This window comes from Zingiber officinale, chromosome 9A (assembly GCF_018446385.1).
Source record: "Zingiber officinale cultivar Zhangliang chromosome 9A, Zo_v1.1, whole genome shotgun sequence".
Taxonomy (NCBI): Eukaryota; Viridiplantae; Streptophyta; class Magnoliopsida; order Zingiberales; family Zingiberaceae; genus Zingiber; species Zingiber officinale.
Window position 1 is genome coordinate 125,288,042 of NC_056002.1, and position 19,134 is coordinate 125,307,175.

The window sequence follows — 19,134 nt, forward strand, 5'->3', positions numbered from 1 at the left end:
GTCATGAGTTCTAATTTTTGTTTGTTTGTGCTCTGTAAGACATATGTAACTACTATTGAATGAAATACATGGAGATTTTTGTGTTCAAGTATCTACTATATCGATTGCCCAATTCAGAAAGTAGCACTTCCATATAGATTTACTAGATCATTAAATTGAGACTAGATGGCGTGTAGATTTGCGTATTATGTTACAATGTCCTGCCTCCATGCTAGACAACGGGGCAAAAATAAGTGTTGGAGTTGCTCAGAAAGGTGAATGGTAATTTTTTACCTGTTTTTTTAATTGGGTACACATGTAAAGTCCATCATCATGCTCCTTGTTTGGGTACTGCATAATGCTTTTCAAAAATTTTATATAAGCATGTATTCATTCATTCTCTTTGAAGCATGATTTCATGAAATGTCAGAAATCGAAAAAAATAGTGCGTTAAACCCGTGGCTCTGAGGTTGACTGTGAAAAGACTATGAGAGAGAAGCAGAAGGGGCTGAGCAGTCTTACGTGTCAAAAAAGGAAATAGAGGAAAAAAAATGTCAATAACCAGGTCAGGGAGGGATCTTGGCATAGATATTCTGATGCTCAAGTCAAATAGATGGCCGAGAGGAAAAAGGAACGTAATGATAGTAAAAATGAACAGTACGATCTGAGTGCTTTAGGTTGTGTAGCATATCTATGCCTTTAGGAGAAGACCCTTTATATAGTATAAATTTTTCGTTGTGCACAAATATCGATGTATTTTCAAAAAAGGATTAATTTTTCTCTCGGTACAAGTACTTCGATGTTCAAGTCAAATGGGCGGTCGAGAGGAAAAAAGAACGTAATGAATAGTAAAAATGAATAGTGGAATCCGAGTGTCTTAGGTTGCATGGCATACCTACACCTTTAGGAGGAGACCTTTTATATAGTATAAATTTTTTTCTATGCACAAATGTCGATGTATTTTTAAAAAAGGACCAACCCTTTTAACATTCTGACACGTTTTAAAAAATAGCCCCACAATCTCTATAATTTGCAAAATAAAAGCTTTCCTTATAAAGAATGCACAGGGAATATTCATTTGTCTCTCTGACAATCGTTACACAAAACGTCAAAAGGGAATATTAGATCGTTGAATTGATAAACCCTTAATATGCTTTACTGGTATGCTAATCGAATCCCCTTTATAGCCCGATCAGATCTCGTTTGTAGACGTGGTCGGCTCGGATTAAGGAATGATGTCGCTCTCAAGGACAAAACCTCTCTTTTTGGCCAAAGAGTCCGATCTGGTCAGGTTTGATCGGGTCGTGTGCCTAACATGTCCGATCGGATCCCCGGTCCGATCGGCTAGGTCACTCGGCAAAAGCACCCGACTCAACTCTGAATGACACTGATACAACTTGAGGTTTAATTGATCTTGATAGACTCAGGTGATCGAACCAGCAGTCTGATCGACTAGACTACTTGGCATAGACAAGTGACTGTGCTAGCCACGAGTGTTGACCTCTCCTTGACTATGACCGTCATATCAATTGACTTTCCTGACTTCGGGGACCTCACGTTATTTGCCATATCAACTATCAATAAGAAAAAAAAAACTTACAACATTGCCAATGAAAGTAATGTGTCCATATAAGTATATAACCTCATGATGGAAGCTTCAATGATATATTCTTGGCATTTAAAAGTTATGAATAACTATTTGTCTGTTTACGTGGGAAAGAAACTAGGAATTTGTCTGGCTTCACGTCCAGGTTCACAATCTGTCCAGATCATATCTTTCGTGAAATCTGCCTAGATATTCAATTCTTTGAACCGACTATGTCTTAAAGGTGATTGAATAGGTCCCACAGAAAACTTTCATTTGCCACCAGGGTAAATTCGGAAGCGTGCGTACCTCTTTAATACTTACATTATAGAACTATCATTATCGAGTGATATTAAAAATATTTTAGAAGTTAATCCATATTTTTTACAATTAAATATAATAATTGAGAGATATTATGAACATTATTATATGATTCATCAAAAATTTTAAAATTAAACATAACAAATGTTTTTGAATTTTTCTAAAGTTTTCAATCCAATGGCAGGTCATATATATATATATATATATATATATATATATATATATATATATATAAAATGTATTTGTTAATTATCACTCCAAATATCATAATAAATTCATTCATTGAACATTGTTATAGTTTTAACACAACACTTCAAATATCATAACATAAAAAAAAATATGTTTAAATGACAACTCTTTAAGTAAATCTTTTTTTTTCCTTGACTTACTAATCTTTAAATTGTACGAGTAAGTATTGTTCAGGGAACACATTTAGCTGATAGATTAAGTGACATGACAAAAAAAAACTTCAAATGTGCATTTAGATTAAAACTAAAAGGAAGATATTCTATAGAAATAAATTTAAGCTAATGATTCTCTTAATTTATTAGTAGAATACGTAAATAAATTTGAATCAATATCTCTGCAAGTCGAGGAAAATTAGACAATTATGTTTGAGAATATTTTATTCCACATTTGGTTGGGTGTTTCGTTTGGATGTGTCCTTTCAATGACCAATAGCTGCCACCCAATTGGAATTTGTAGGAGGCTTTATAATACTTATATTTTGCAAGTATTTTTTCAGATGGAAGTGACATTCTCAAAATATTTAAGTAAAAATAGATGATTTTAAAGAAATATCTTGAACTTTAGAAGTATTGGTACTTCATTGTATCTCAGGTGTTGAAATTTACTCTAGTTCAATATTATCGAGATTCATATTCGGATTGACTATTTCTTTATCCCTTCGAAATTGAGATGATGAAAGTCCTCCCATTTTAATTAGAGAATTGAAGTTGAAAGTTATCGAGATTTCGGAATTGAGATATTAGAGTAGAGAAGATATTGTGAAAATAATAAAATAAGCTGTCTATTTATAGAATTTGAAAAATAACATACATTAAATCATAGTTATTGATAAAAATAAATATCAAATCATCCCAATCATTAACAGGAAAAAAAAACTAATCCAAGGAAAATAAAAAAATACACAGTTGATTTCAACGGTTAACTGTCAGTTTAACCATTAATGGGGACCTTTCATTGGGTAACCAAATCGAACGCGGCCCGGGTCGAGTCCAGCAGTCTCAAGATCAGAGAATCATTGGTGATAAAATAATTATATATTGGACTGGACTTAAAATATATGATGGTGGTTACCTGAGCCTGTCAAAGTCACCATCTTCTGGGCTATTGCACTGCCCTTATGAACACGATGCTGTCCTAGTCATCCAACAAGCCATGGTATTTCTTCCATTGGAGACGTGAAGCACAGTCATGGAGATCGACAGTCTCTTGTTTGTTTCCTAGTCACAAACACAACCGACAAAGACTTTGAACCTCTCTTTTTCCAAAAAAAAAAAAAAATGTCCTTCAAAATATCATTTTCTAACCCTTAGCAATAAATTCTTGGCAACATCACTGCTCCATCAAGAGTGGAGTAATGAAATGATAAGTTTAAAGATTCTAGAGAATATTGTTAAATGTTTCGATGACATCAATGTCGTCTGTATATTTAACCAAGTTGACAAACGGTAATTCAGTAGTTGAGCACGACTGGCATGAAATTGTCCTGTTTGATAATTGAATCTAGGAGGGTGAGCATACTGCTTATCTTTAATCATTCTGCTGTGCTGGGAGGGGGCAACTGTAATTTATCTCTATGGGGTATTGTGTCTAGTGCGGCGACCCTTTGCGGAAAAAAATCAAACATTCAACGAGATATTTTATAATCATGCCAAAGCTGAGGGGAAAGCAAAATAAATACATTAGACTAGACTATCCCACTAAATGAAGGGGACCATTACACATTGCAATGCAATTAAAAGGAGATGGGTATCTTATCCCTGTTCTTGTCCGACTCTCCTATCACATAGCTTGGCACGCATTAGGTAGAAGTTTCTTTATGGATGCGTTGATTTGATGCTCATACTTTATTATTTGTTTATTTATTTTGTTTTTTAGTTGACGTATGATATCCAAATTTGAAGCTCAATGCTAGTAGAAGCTTCTTTACGAATAACTTTGATGCCTTGATTTGATGGTCATATTGCTTGTAAGCTACTTTCTTTGTGGATGCCTTATTTGATGATCAATATTTTATCGTATCTGATATGATTTTAATATTTTTTAATATTTAAATATAAGTGCATATTAATGTTATATTTTGAGATGTATAAGATAATGTCTATTAAATTTTTATAAAAATTATTTTTAAAAATAAATACCCTCACCCTGCATGGGGTCATGGCATTATTTGGGCCTTGCGGAAGGATGTTATGGGGTTGAGACGTCCTCTACGCCTTCGTAGAAGGTTGTTGCGGGGTCACAACTGTTATAGGTGCAGCGGAGGCCGGCAAGAGGGGAGGTGAATTGTTGGAATCAAAAACAAACTATACCCTCCTCGGATATCAACTCAGAAAAGTAATAATAAAATTAAAACAAGCAAAGAAATAGAAATTAAGTAGTAGACAGGATTTAAGCTGGTTACAACCAAGGAGGTTGTTAATCCAGGGTAGTAGAAAAAACTCAGTAGAAAAATCTCCTTTGCTGAAAGCGGAGAAGTCTTTTACACTTTGGAAGCTTAGAACTATTGTTAGGAAAGAGTACACAGTTGATTGCTTGAGTTGTTTCTTTCCTAGCTCCAGGGGCCTTTATATAGGTCCTGAAAATCTTATCCCGAGAGTCCAAGGCGCCTCCAACTGGGTTCAAGGCGCCTCCAGCTCGGTCAGCGGATAAAACTTTATCCGCTGCGTAAACGGTCAACTTTGACTGTTGAAGGTGCATTGAACAAGCCTTGAAGGCGCTTTCAACTTGAAGGCGCCTTCAAGACTGTCACTACAAAAAAAATACCCGTATAGGAGCGGTTTATTAGGAGCGGTTTTAACACCGCTCTTGAAAATCAAACAATAGAAATAGTTTGAATTAAATCGTTTCTAATGCCTTACATTTTTAGAACGGTTTTGCAACCGCTCTTGTTGAATATTTCTAACACCGATTTGAATAAACCGCTGCTAAAACCACTCTTAATGATTCAACTATTAAAAGCAATCTTGAAACTACTGATATTGGGTACATTTAGCAGCGGTTCTATGTTAAACGCTACGACTAACTGTTTCTATTGCTCTAATTTCTAATAACAGTTATCAAACAATACACTTTTAGCAGTCATTTTGTAAACCACTCTTATCGAAGTTAAAATTGATCAATATTTTTTTAAAAAATAACAATTTAAGTATACAATTTACTTAATGTAATTTTATTTTGTACATCTCAAATTTAAATTTATTTATTTAATATAAATATTTATTAGTCAAATAAATTATTCTTTAAATAACTTATAAAATTTTAATTTTATTTATATCGGTTTTCATTCTTTTCTTATTTTTATTTTTGTTTAAAAAAAATTCTTAATTTTATATATATCAATTTCCTTTCTTTTCTTATATGTATTTTCCTTAAATTTTTGTCCTTAATATTTTTTCCCTAAACACATAACTTTCATTCCCGGCATCGCACGCAACCTCCATACCTTCATCTTCCTCTATCTATCTCCGAAATTCTAAATCTCATGTCAAAAATATTTCCTCTTTTTCTATTCAACTCCGAACCTAGATCTCACGTCATAAACTTTTCTTCTTCCTCTATTCAACTCCAAAATCCTAAATCTCACTCTGAAAAATCTGTCTCTTTCTTTATTCGGTTTTATCCATCTTCCAATTCGCACTACTAGAATATAACTTTGATATTTTTTATAAATATTTTATAATGACATTTATTAAAAAATTATTTATTTAAAAATTTAAAAAAATAATATTAGATTATTTATGATCAGAATATTATTAAATATTATTATTATTTATATATAACCATTATTTTTAAAACATATTAACCTTATTATTTTTTTCTCTTAAATTTTTGCTTTTATTAGCCTCTAATAGCAAGCTAACCTAAATTTTTTTCTTTCACTTTTCAGCATCAACTAAAACCAAAGTCCTTTCCATAGATCATCTTAGTCTTATATTCCCATAGGTAATCAAAATCGTTTACTAAACCTGACATTATTGGACTTATTAAGAATAAACATATAGTAAAAGAAAATTATTAATTAATTATTTAATAATTAACTAGCATATAAAATTATCTATCAATATTATAAATAAATGAATAAATATGTCTTTTAATCTTCTCCTAATTACTAAGAATAACAATATAACAAAAGAAATTATTGACTAGTTATTAAATAATTAACTAGCATATAAAAACATTAATAACTGTAGTCTAGTTGGTTAGGATATTAGGTTATAATTTAGGAGACCTAGGTTCGAATCCTAGTAACAACTAATTTCTTTTCCAACTTTAAAAGAAAATAAAAATAAAAATAGGGTCAACGGGCACTTGACCCATTGACTCGGTTAAGAGTCGGAGGTCGACGAGTCTACCTGTAGGATGAAATTGCTCCTATATCCATCGTTGTAAGAGCGGTTTGAACCACTCCTGAATATATAGCTATAGAAGTGGTTTGAATCGATTTCAAACCATACCTATAAAGTATAATAAGAGCGGTTTTTTAATTTTTACCAACGGTTATGAAAACCGCTTCGATAGGATATAGGGACAACGACAAGAGGAGCGGTTTTCAAACCGTTGGTAAAAATGTAGGAGTGGTTGAAAGCTGCTCTTAAAAGTAAAAAAAAAAACGTCCCTATATGGGTGTTTTTTTTGTAGTGTGTTGAAGGCGCCTTGAGCTAGATTTTCCAGCACAGCTCCTTTTTCCAGCTCCTTTGCGTGAGCTTCTGATGCTTCGTTCTTTTGGGTGATTCTGGCCATCCGGAATAGGGCTCACCCGAACCCAATTCCCGGTCTTCTCCTCGAGCAGCCTTCCGTCCCGGCTTAACGTCCCTCGAACGCCGCGCACGCTCTTCACGCCCACCGGAGTACTCTTCCGCAGCTCTCTCGTCCTTCGGACGCACCGAGCCCGTCGGCTCCCTTCCCGTGTCGTCCTTCTCGCTAGCTGCGTCTTCCACTCGACTTCCTGCGCTCCTGAGCTCCTGCACACTCAGACACAAGGATCAAACACAAAGCAGGACCTAACCAACTTGGTTGATCACACCAAAACTACCACGGGGTCCAACAATCTCCCCCTTTTTAATGTGCATCAACCCAAATTCAAGTTAGGGTTAAAATAGACATAAATAGTAATTTTAAAGGAAATTACTAAACTAACATAATTAAGTATAAATTTGCAATAAATAAAATTGCAACACGGTTTAAAAAAAAATTAATTTTAATTTTCCTAACTTCCCCTAAACTTGTACCTTTTTCTCCCCCTTTGATCACAGCAAAAATGAGGTACAAATAACAGAATATTAAACAAATTATTAAAGTAAAAGAAATTTTGAGCAATAATGAATTTTAGAAAGAAAATTTTCTAAGTTAAATTGAATTTTCAGAAAAAATTTCGAAGCAAAAAAAAAATTCTTAGTTAAACTGAATTTTCCAAAATTCTAAGTAAACTAAATTTTTGAATGTTCCCAAAAAAAAATTTCTAAGTCAAATGAAGTTTAGAATTTCTTCAGTAAAAACAATTTCTAACTAAAATGAAAAAGAAATTTAATTTAGAATTTTCAAGAAAAATTTCTAAGTAAAAGAAATTTTTTGTTTATTTTTTTAAAAAAATGTTTGATAAACTCTCAAAGCATTATTTAATTCTAGATTTTAATGTTTTTTTCAGAAAGTTAATTAAACATTTTATTTCAATATTTAAGCTTCTAGGTCATGGCGAGACACTAGGCCTTCTTGGTTATTGAAGCAACAACCACTTCCTTGACAAAGCTTTAAAAAGAAATTTATTGTTTAATTTTATTCTCTGAAAGCGCTAAGTCTAATATTTCAACTAAGATCAAATATTATGATTTTTAAATTTTCATTTTAACTTCTGATAAGTTCTTAATTCACAGTTTTTTAGAATTATGGAAAAAATATTGAGCATGCAAAAAATTATACATTTTCTATTGTTAATTTGTCAAAATCTTTTAATTGACAAATTGTGTCTTTTAACTCAATATTCTTTAATAGTTTTTCATTTTTTAATTTAAAATATTCTTTCGATGAAATAATTTGTAATTCACGAAAACCTTTCGGCAATATTTCAATTGAAATAATTAATTTGCCAAGAGGTGGAGACCATACCTGACTTACCTTGTCGGCAGTTGATTCTTCCCTGTTGAGTTGTTTTCATCTTCTGATGTTTCTCCCCCTTCATCGATGCTCATTTGTGATGAGCATTCTAGGTCTTCAAGTTGGAGTTCGGTTACTGGTTCTGTCTCGGCACTTACCTCAGTTTCGGAATCTTCTGACGTCGGATCAGTGTCCATCGAGGAGTCGGATTCAACTTCAATTTGTCTTTCATGGAGTTTTAAGAACTTTTCCCAAAGTTCTTTTGCGCTATTGTACTCTCCGACTTTGTCGAGATCTTCATTTGGTATTGTAGTTAGAAGATGAAATTCAGCCCGTGCATTTGCCATAAACTCGTCACGTTGCTTCTCGTTCCAGAGGTATTTCTCGAGCTCTTCTTCGTTTGCTTTCTTTGGTGCTTCATAACCAGATTTCATTATTAAATAAATAGAAAAATCAGAGTTAAGGTATACCTCCATCTTTTGCTTCCATAAAGCAAACTCCCCCTCGAATGCAAGTGGATAGTCACTGTCTCCGGCCATCGTTTTGATCGTTGTGCGTCAGTCGGCGGTTAGTCCTTCTGAGCGGTCTGGCTCTGATACCAATTGTAGGTGCAGTGGAGGCCGGCAAGAGGGGGGTGAATTGCTGAAATCAAAAACAAACTATACCCTCCTCGGATATCAACTCAGAAAAGCAATAGTAAAATTAAAACAAGGAAATAGAAATTAAGTAGTAGACAAGATTTAACCTGGTTACAACCAAGGAGGTTGTTAATCCAGGGCAGTAGAAAAAGCTCAGTAGAAAAATCTCCTTTGCTGAAGGCGGAGAAACCTTTTACACTTTGGAAGCTTAGAACTATTGCTAGGAAAGAATACACAGTTGATTGCTTGAGTTGTTGTTTCTTTCCTAGCTCCAGGGGCCTTTATATAGGTCCTGGAAATCTTATCCCGAGAGTCCAAGGCACCTCCAACTGGGTTCAAGACGCCTCCAGCTCGGTTAGCGGATAAAACTTTATCCGCTGCGCAAACGGTCAACTTTGACTGTTGAAGGCGCCTTGAACAAGTCTTAAAGGCGCCTTCAAGTTGAAGGTGCCTTCAAGACTGTTGAAGGCGCCTTCAAGACTGTTGAAGGCGCCTTGAGCTGGATTTTCCAGCACAGCTCCTTTTTCCAGCTCTTTTGCGTGGGCTTCTGATGCTCCGTTCTTTTGGGTGATTCTGGCCATCCGGAATAAGGCTCACCCGAACCTAATTCCTGGCCTTCTCCTCGAGCAGCCTTCTGTCCCGACTTAACGTCCCTCAAACGCCGCGCACGCTTTTCACGTCCACCGGAGTACTCTTCCGCAGCTCTCTCATCCTTCGGACGCACCGAGCCCGTCAGCTCCTTTCCCGTGTCGTCCTTCTCGCTAGCTGCGTCTTCCGCTCGACTTCCTACGCTCCTAAGCTCCTGCACACTCAGACACAGGGATCAAACACAAAGCAGGACCTAACCAACTTGGTTGATCATATCAAAACTACCACGGGATCCAACAACTGTTAGGATACTTTTCGATGATAATGATTTACAGCGAAAAACTCAAAGCAATTGCTAATATTAGGATGCTTGGTATCCACCCCTTGAGGTGACTGATCCAAAGATCTATACAATACATACATTCCACTATGAAAAACACTCATTCTTATAAACAATCCGGAGATGGAGAAACCACATACAAGAATACAATGAAAACAAGATGTAAATAAACAATACAAATGAGAACCTTCCTTTCTTGATCTTTTGTTGTTTAAAATGTCTCTTGTAGACTCAAAAATATAGCAATTTTCTTAGAGTCTTCCAAGAACCGGTGGTGAAGTGTAGGGAAGAAGATGTTCATTTGAATCCTTGTAAACACCTTTATATTCATGGATTAAGCTCCCAATTGGTTAGTCTTACCCCCAATCGATTATCACATCAGATCTGAGCAAATCTAACCGTCCAAATCTCACAACAGCTCTGTTCTTCTTTCACTTGATTAGCCAATCGATCACACGACTTCAATCGATCACCTAGTTGATTAAGAAGTCCACTATTTGTCGTGAGTTTCTCCTCCCAACCGATTACCTAATTAATTGGAAAACTCATTGTTCATCGTGAAGAAATTCTCTCAATCGATCACATGATCGATTGGATGCTTTAATTGATCACCTAATCGATTCAAAAGCTCACTTTTCGCTCACAAACTCTCCCAATCAATTACCCAATCGATTGAAGAAGATCTTGATCGATTACCCAATCGATCAAGACACTTTCTGTACTGTACTTCGTCAACCAATCGATTACCTGATCAATTGCCCCCCAATCAATTACCTAATCAATTGGTAAGTATTAAAATGTGTAGAGCTCTAAACGAGCTTCATTTCGTATATGGGATCATCTCATTTCAATATTCAAGTCAAAAGTTATGGCTTTCAGAAATTTACTATGTCGAAACTTCCTCGTTTCATGCCAACTCTTTGTTGGACTTATGACTGCTAAGTGTTCGGTCAACACTCACTTCAGCTTTCTCTTTGTCAACTTTCCGTTGGACTTTCGATCACTAAGTGCAGTCCTCCTTGACCCACTAGGATATTCCTCTTGCCTAACCTCAGTTAGAAATTTCCCTTGTTGCGGTCCTCCTTGATTCATTTGAACTTTCCTTTGCTAACGTATGATTCTCTTTGATCCACTTGGACTTTCCTTTGCCTAACCGCAGTTAAGACTTCTCTTTGCTAACGTGTGGTCCTCCTTGATCCACTTAGACTTTGCTTTGTCTGATTGCAATTAGAATTTTCCTTTGCCAACATGCGTTTTTCCTTGATCCACTTGAACTTTGCTTTTCCTAACCCTTGAGTTAGGATTTTGTTTTGTCTAACCTCCAATTAGGACTTTCTCAGTCAAGTATCCGGTCTTCCATGATCTACTTGACTTCTCTCTCACACACTGTCAAGTATCCGGTCAACCTTGACCTACTTGACCACTTTTCACATATTGTCTAAAATATATTGTCTAAAATATATTGTCCAAAAATCAAAACTTAAATCCGAATCCACTCGAGCTTAATCAACTAGTCAACCTTAATCCGAGGATGATTGCACTAACAATCTTCCAACAGCAACATCCTCCACGCCCTGCTAAGGGCCACCGCATCCTTCACGCTCCCGTGAAGGGCCAATCGTAGGGTCGAGGCACTTTCCGTGATCGTGCAAGGCCACCGCGAGGTCATGACTAGCTTGCAGTCACAGTGCCGATACTTAAGGTATCGATGTCGATCCTGTCCCAGAACGGTAAATACTATCCGTTTCAAACGGTACAATAAGCTTGATGTTTCAAGCCTTGGTTACAACCTGACTAGTCTAAACTTGCAAATATGTTCTCCTGGCCATTTGGTGATTAAAAACTAATCTACACAAAGCTCTGTACAAGTTTTCATCAGAAAATTATCATTACAGGAATCTCCTAGCCATTAGTGATTAAACTTGTTCTTACAGTCATCTGTCTCAATACATCTGTCGTTTTTATCCCCTAGGATTTATCAAATTGAAGTGGAAGAGATCATATCTTAAAGTGGCTATTTTTGATTATTTTATGTCCACTAGTTAGGAAAACCACTGAGCTAAGACTAATTAAGTTCCCTTAATTATCTCATTCTAATATATGAGGGGCTATCTGGAAGGAATTACTAAGGTAATTGCTTCATCTTTGACCACCAGAGAGATAAAGCATGAGAACTTTTTACTTGGATGAGCTCGGAATCATGTTTGTTCACAAGAATAGTAAGTTTGTTAGCAACCAATAAACTTATGGTGCAATTAGTTCAAAAGAATAGTTATTTTGTTCACAATATATATATTTTAACGAAACAAATAGTTTTTTAGTTAAAAAAAAATAATTTAAAATTTAAATTTTTATACAATTATTCCTTCACCTCACTTTGATGTAGAAATATTAGCCATTTCTCATTTATTCTGTTTTATTTAACCCTCTAAATCCTACGCACACTGTAACAACCATTTTAGGGATAAAATATCTGACAGGGCATTTTTTTTTTTTTTTGACAATTTATATAATTTAAGGCGTTTGGACTGGACTTAAAATATTAATAATGGTGGTTACCTGGAGCTGTCGAAGTCACCATCTTCTGGGCTACCCCATTACCCTTATAAAGAGGGTGCTGTCCTAATCATCAAAGAAGACGAGCCATGATAATTTTTCTTCCATTGCAGATGTGCAGCACAGTCATGGAAATTGACAGTCTCTTGTTTGCTTCCTAGTCACAGACACAACCGACAAAGACTTTGAACCTCTCTTTTTCCAAAATTTAAAAATTTTAAAAAAAAATTGTCCTTCAAAATATCATTTTCTAACCTCTAGTAATAAATTTTTGGCAGCATCACTGTTCCATCAAGAGTGGAGTAATGAAATGGTAAGAGTTTAAAGATTCTAGAGAATATTGATAAATGTTTCAATAACATCATTAATGTTGTCCATATGTTTCCCAAGTTGACAAACTGTAATTTAGTAGTTCGATCAGTGTGAAATTATATTGTCTTAGAATCGAATTCCAGCATGATTCATAGAATCTTAGTCCAAGTTGAGATTTCTCCGTGTTAGTTTTGGGATGAATTGACGAGGACACTGGGATGAACATAGTTATTTTTTGTCAACTTAGTCCAAGTTGAGGCATTGAGATTAAGTGGTGACTTTTGACATAATGTTTGTAAAAAACATGTGGAAAATGTTGAAATTCTAGAACACATTTGCCAAAGCCGAGATGAAAGCAAAATAAATACCATTAGATTAGAAATATCCCACTAAATGAGGTGGGCCATTGCAATGCGATTAAAAGGAAAGGAGATGGGTATATCTTATCCCCGTCCTTGTCCCGACTCTCCGACTCACATAGCATAGTCTTGGCGTGCATTATTTAGGTAGAAGTTTCTTTGTGGATGGATGTCTAGATTTGATGCTCGTATTGCTTCTAAGTAACTTCCTCCATATATCCTTTGATTTTGAAAGGTCAATAATCATCCTCCCTTTTTTCCTTTCTTTCCTTCTCAGTGCTATCAGAATCCGAGAATCAAACACTAGTCTTTTTGTCAATTTACTGTTCTATTAAATGTTTCTTTAATCTTCACTTTTAGCATTTTTAAAGTTTTGTTTTAAAATTTTTTTAAAAAAAAATCTCCAGGGAAGAAATTCCAGGACAAATAGTTGGAACTAGAATTAATCGTATAAATAGCAACTTGTTAGTCGATACATGATACTTCCCTTCACTTGGTGCATCTCTTTGAGCATCGATGTGACCAATTTAATTTCATCGATCGTTCATTAAATTCATTTATTCAACCATTTTGAATAGAAGAGTTTAAAGTCTAGATGAGAGTGAAAGCTCTTCAAAATTGTATTCGAAGTTGAAAACTAGAAAAAAGTTAAGTTACCCTTTGCGCTCAGTACAAAGAACTTTTGGTTAGATCACATTAATACGATTTGGTTATTTTGCTCATTAGTGAAATTGTATGATAGTACAAGATGAATTTGTAGGATCGAATTCGACGCTAGAGGAGGGTGAATAACGTTAAGAATTTTAAAAAATGAGCAGATTGTAATTAAAGTAGTTGAATCAATTAAAGTAAGTACAACAGAAATAAATTAAACTTAGACTGATTCAATTAAGTAAGGCAAAGATAATAAAACATGCAATAGATTTAGCTAACAGTCTAAATGCAAGTTGATTAATTAAACCAAAAATATAAACATACAAGAGTTATAAAATGTTATTCTTATTTTTAATTTCTCTTAGGCAAAGAAATCTTAAAAAAAAAGAATATAAAAAGTTTAGGTGCAATAAAACAAATAAGACAATACTAAAATAAATAAAAAAAATATTACTCTAGGTGTTGCCGATCAGAAATGAAGTGTGTGTTGCAACATGTCCTAGCACAAAAGGTGAAGAATCACTAGAACAAGAATGAATTTTGTGTGAATAAGTGATTTCCAAGCTCTACCTCAAAAGTCTTTGTATAAAACTCCTCCGATCGCATGGAGTCCTCTTGGTTGCTTGTATCAGTGTTGACATGGCTAGAAATTCTATCTGTAAGATAACATTAATGAAGCTCTCCGGTCACTCGTATAGCTTATGGTCGCCTGGGCAGGGGTCCAACTTCATCTTGATCGCCTTGCTCTGATTGCTGATAATGTCATCTCCCGGTCACCTAGAAGCTGCTTCAGTCATCTATATCCCCTGGTTGCCTGGACCATATACGGTTGCCTGGATCCTCTGAAATTCTTTCGTCTAGAGTTATCATCAGCTAATTGCCCTCGAACTCCATCCGGCTAGAACCGTCGAACATGCTTCCATACAGTTGTTACACATAATAAGTATGATATAAAATATAAAGCTACTTATATTTATGTTTGGTCTAGATGTTCAACCTCTAGCTGACTTATCTTGATTGAGTTGCTAAATCACAACACCCAGCTACTTCCACTTGGACTTGTTTGTCAAGCCTTTAGCTCCCAGCTTACTCCACTTGAATTTGATTCGCCTAGCCTCCAGCTAGGAATTTGTCTGTCAAGCCTTAATCACTTGGACTTAGTTACCTAACCTCCAGCTAGAAATTTGTCTAATTGGTCTCAACTAAGACTTAGCTCATGTCTGACTCCCAATCAGAACTTTTGATGCCTAGATTCACTAGGACTTGGTCATTGTCTGGTTCACAACCAGAACTTTAATACTTGTCAAGTATCCTACACATGCAAACTTGGCACAATTGATCTAACTTTAATTTTAGTCATATATCAAAACTCTAAGTTAAATATTATGCGCCCAAAACTAGTAATCTCCTCCTTTTGATAATATGGAAAGTAAGTTAAAGTTTATAAATAATAATTAAAACGTATGTTGGAATTTAAATTTGTATCGAATGTATGAAATAAACAAACTAGGATTAGTGCAGTCGTACATAAATATAATGAATAAAATATAACTCCCCTTAATTATTACTCCTCCTAATCATATAAGGAATGAATTTGGAAAGTTAATATTTTTAATCAAATTTTAACCCTTACCTTTTTCCTCCTTTTTCATATATCAAAATGTGGTGAGTTAGAAATATAGAGTAAATAAAGGAATGAAAGTTTATATATTAAAAAATAAATCAAGTAGATAAATTGATAATTTATTTATAATTATAAACAAAGTTTAGATCAAACCATAAAAGATAAAAGGTAAATTGTAAGTCATATAAAGCAAAACATCAACAACAAGCATAATAAAACAAATAAATCAAGATCCAAAATACTACAGAAGTAGCAGAAGTCAAATACTACATATATCTAAACTAAGTCAACATGAATTAAAGCAGAGGCAAGATAAGTCCACCCAGCAGATAAGCTAAGATAAGTCTTTGAAAAGAGATCCATCCTACAACCAATCTAAGTATCTTTTCGAGCGTGCATCAAGCTTGCTCATCCCAGCCACTAGCAGTCTTCGAAGAAAGCACGCATCAGCAAGTTCGTTGGCTAGTAGTCTGACAATCCATAATATTTTACTAGAACAGTCAATCATAACAACAACAACAACAACAACAAGAATAAGTTGTTCCTTTCTTTTTCCATGTTTCATTAATTAAAGAAGAGCTATAAATATAAATTTTATTTTATTAGATTGGTAATTAGGACGGTTATTTAAATAGGAATGAAAGTCTCATATACGAATGCTAAATATTATGAGGAAATAAGATCATAAATGATTCTTCGACTTCAAGTCATACATAAATTATAAAGATCAACATATCATTATTTCAACTAAAACCAATTATTAAAATTGAAAATTTTGAATTTAAATGTATGCTCAACCTTTTAAATTTAAAATTTAGATTTTTGGAATGTGAAAATTGACTTACACTAATGTTTGGAATTTTAAAAAATATCATCGTATATTTTTAAGTTTTTTTAAAAAAATTTTAGAGTTAGATAATTTAATTTTATGTTGTATTAAGTTTTTAAATTTATTAAATTCACACCCCAATTAAAAATCCTTACTACGCCATTTTCTGGGATCAACTATAGAGAAAAAAAAAACAAAAAAAAGCATGTAGACAATGTTAGAATTTCTAGAACACATTTGCCCAAGCCCATCCCACTAAATGAAGTGGATCATTGCAAAGCGATTAAAAGGAATGGAGACAAGGTATCTTATCCCTGTCTTTGTCTCGACTCTCCGACTCACGTATTGCTTCTAAGAAACTTCCTCCATCCTTTGATTTTGAAAGGTCAATAATCATCCTCCGACTCACATATTGTTTTTTTTTTCTTTCATTCTCTCTTTCTTTCCTCCAGTGCTTTGAGAATCCGAGAATGAAACTAGTCTTTTTGTCAAGTTTTAAATGTTTCTTTAATCTTCACTTTTAGCATTTTTATGTTTTGTTTTAATTAAAAAAAAAAATTCTGCAGGGAAGAAATTCCTGGACAAATAGTTGGAACTAGAATCAATATGCAACTTGTGAGTCGATACATGATGCATCCCATCATGTGGTGTATCTGGTTATGCATCAAAAAATGATAATCTCAGTTAATTTTATTGATTATCTCTAAAGGATATCTAGTTGAACATCAAATCCCATGGGGTGCTAAGTTAATTAGAAGTTAATAGATTTATTATAATGAAAAAAGAATCAATTTTCGACGAACGCGTATCTTTTGAAAAAAATTTCTCTCATTTTCTAATCCGAGTTATAAGTTGATTTCATAATTTATCTTTCTTTATATAATCTGCAAATGGACTATAAAAAATATCTAGAAGGAACATAATTAATTTTTTTTAAAAAAATAAAAATCGCTACAATCTCTTTGAGCATCGATGTACCCAAATTTAATTTTATCGATTGTTCATTAAATTATTTATTCAACCATTTCGAATAGAAAATTTTAAAGTCAAGATGAGAGTGAAAGCTCTTCAAAATTATATTTCTACGTAGTTGAATTAGTATGAGCACATTAATTTTTCTAGATCACGATAAATTTCACCCTATCTGTACAGATAGTGTCCCAACCTTTCATATTGGGATGATGAAACTCACACTTAAATAGTGAGTTCTATCATCTCATTGTGAAAGGTTGGGATATTGCAAGGATCGAATTAACCCTAGATCACGCACATGTTTGAATCGAAATAATATATTAAGGAATTAATCATTTCCAAATTCAGCCTGACATCATTCTGACCTCAGCACATGCAATGCTTATGGAAGCTTCCATGGATTGGATGCAGTGGAGACAAGAGTACTTGAATTTATTTTTTTTTTAAAATAAATATTTTGAAAGTATATATAAGTTGTATTTTGGATTTATTCACCAGACGAATTAAAAAAAAATCATATATCTTAAGAGAGTCAATTCAGATAGATGGAATCAGATTCAGGTCAAGTTGAATTGTTTTTTAAACTCAATCTTAAACACCATCTGAGTTCGACCTGAATTTAAATTTAATATAAAATCTTTTAATTTAAATTTGAATTCGATCAATCTAATCCATCCAAATTCAACTGGACAATCTGAAAATCTAATTCAAAATGATTTTTTAAAATTATTTTTCTATAATTTTTCATTTTTATCTCATTCTATTATTATCATACCAATATTAATATTAATATATATAAAAATATCTTAATTTTTTAAATAAAATTCAATTTAACTAAAAAAAATCACTAAATCTTATATTTAGATCAATCCAGGTTAACCCGAATCAACCGAAATTCAATTCGATCTAATCCGAAAATTTTGTATCCGAAAATACTCCAATCTGAACCTGACCTAAATCCAAAAATATCCAATTCAAACCTAATATTTTTTAGATCAACTTAGATTGGGTCATCAGATCGAATTGGATCCTCTGGTCCGTAAATTACGGACCAGGGATGATCCCTTACATGAAGACCCTTGATTTAGATGGACCCTATCTATTTAAATGTAGAGTCAATCCAAATCAAAAGTTCTCATGCAAGGGATCATCCCTTGATTCGTAATTTACAGACCAGAAAATTTTTACTGTATTTTTAACAACCCTAATATATCTCTAAAATTAATTGTACGAAACTCCAATGCTTAAACTATGAAAAATATAGGGTCATGAAAATCAAAATTATTTAATGCACGAGAAGATCTTTAAATCATAGACTAAAATACAATTTAGATCCCTCGTGAAAAAAAAATTAAATTTCAAAAAAAGAATATTGTACTTTAGAGTGAAAATTGAATTTTCAAATTTGTTGGATAAACTATAATTAAAATAATAGGAGAATATGAAACTAATAAATAAATTTATAAAAAACTGAAATAGTAAGGAGTCTAATATCAAAAGGGTAAAAACTAAAAAGACCTTTTTTGTTATTTTCATTAAAGTATAATTATTATTTTAGTTAAATGAATTTTATTTTTATTTTAAAAAAAACCTTATTCTAAAAATATTTTTACTCTAGTTATATTATATCACAACTGTTGAAACGTGTTAAAAATAAATTAGTTTTTAAAAATTTAATTTAATCAATAATACTATAGAATAATACTTTTTTTTATATAATTTATTATCAAAAATTACTTAAAATTATCTTAACAGAGTAAATAATTATTACATCGTGCTACACTTTGGTAGCGATTGTTAAATAACTTTTACAGAAATTATTTTTAATCATCTTTAATACGGATCCAGATCCAGACAAAAAAAAATATATATTTAAAGAAAGAAACTGGAGCTTATCTTCCTTCTCATTGTCCTTCAAATTGCAACATATAAATAGAATTTTCCGAAAATAAAGAGATACTCAAACACACCCTCGCTCTCCCTAAATCCATCACTATCTTTAATTGATTTAACCATCGTACTATTTTTATCAACTTAA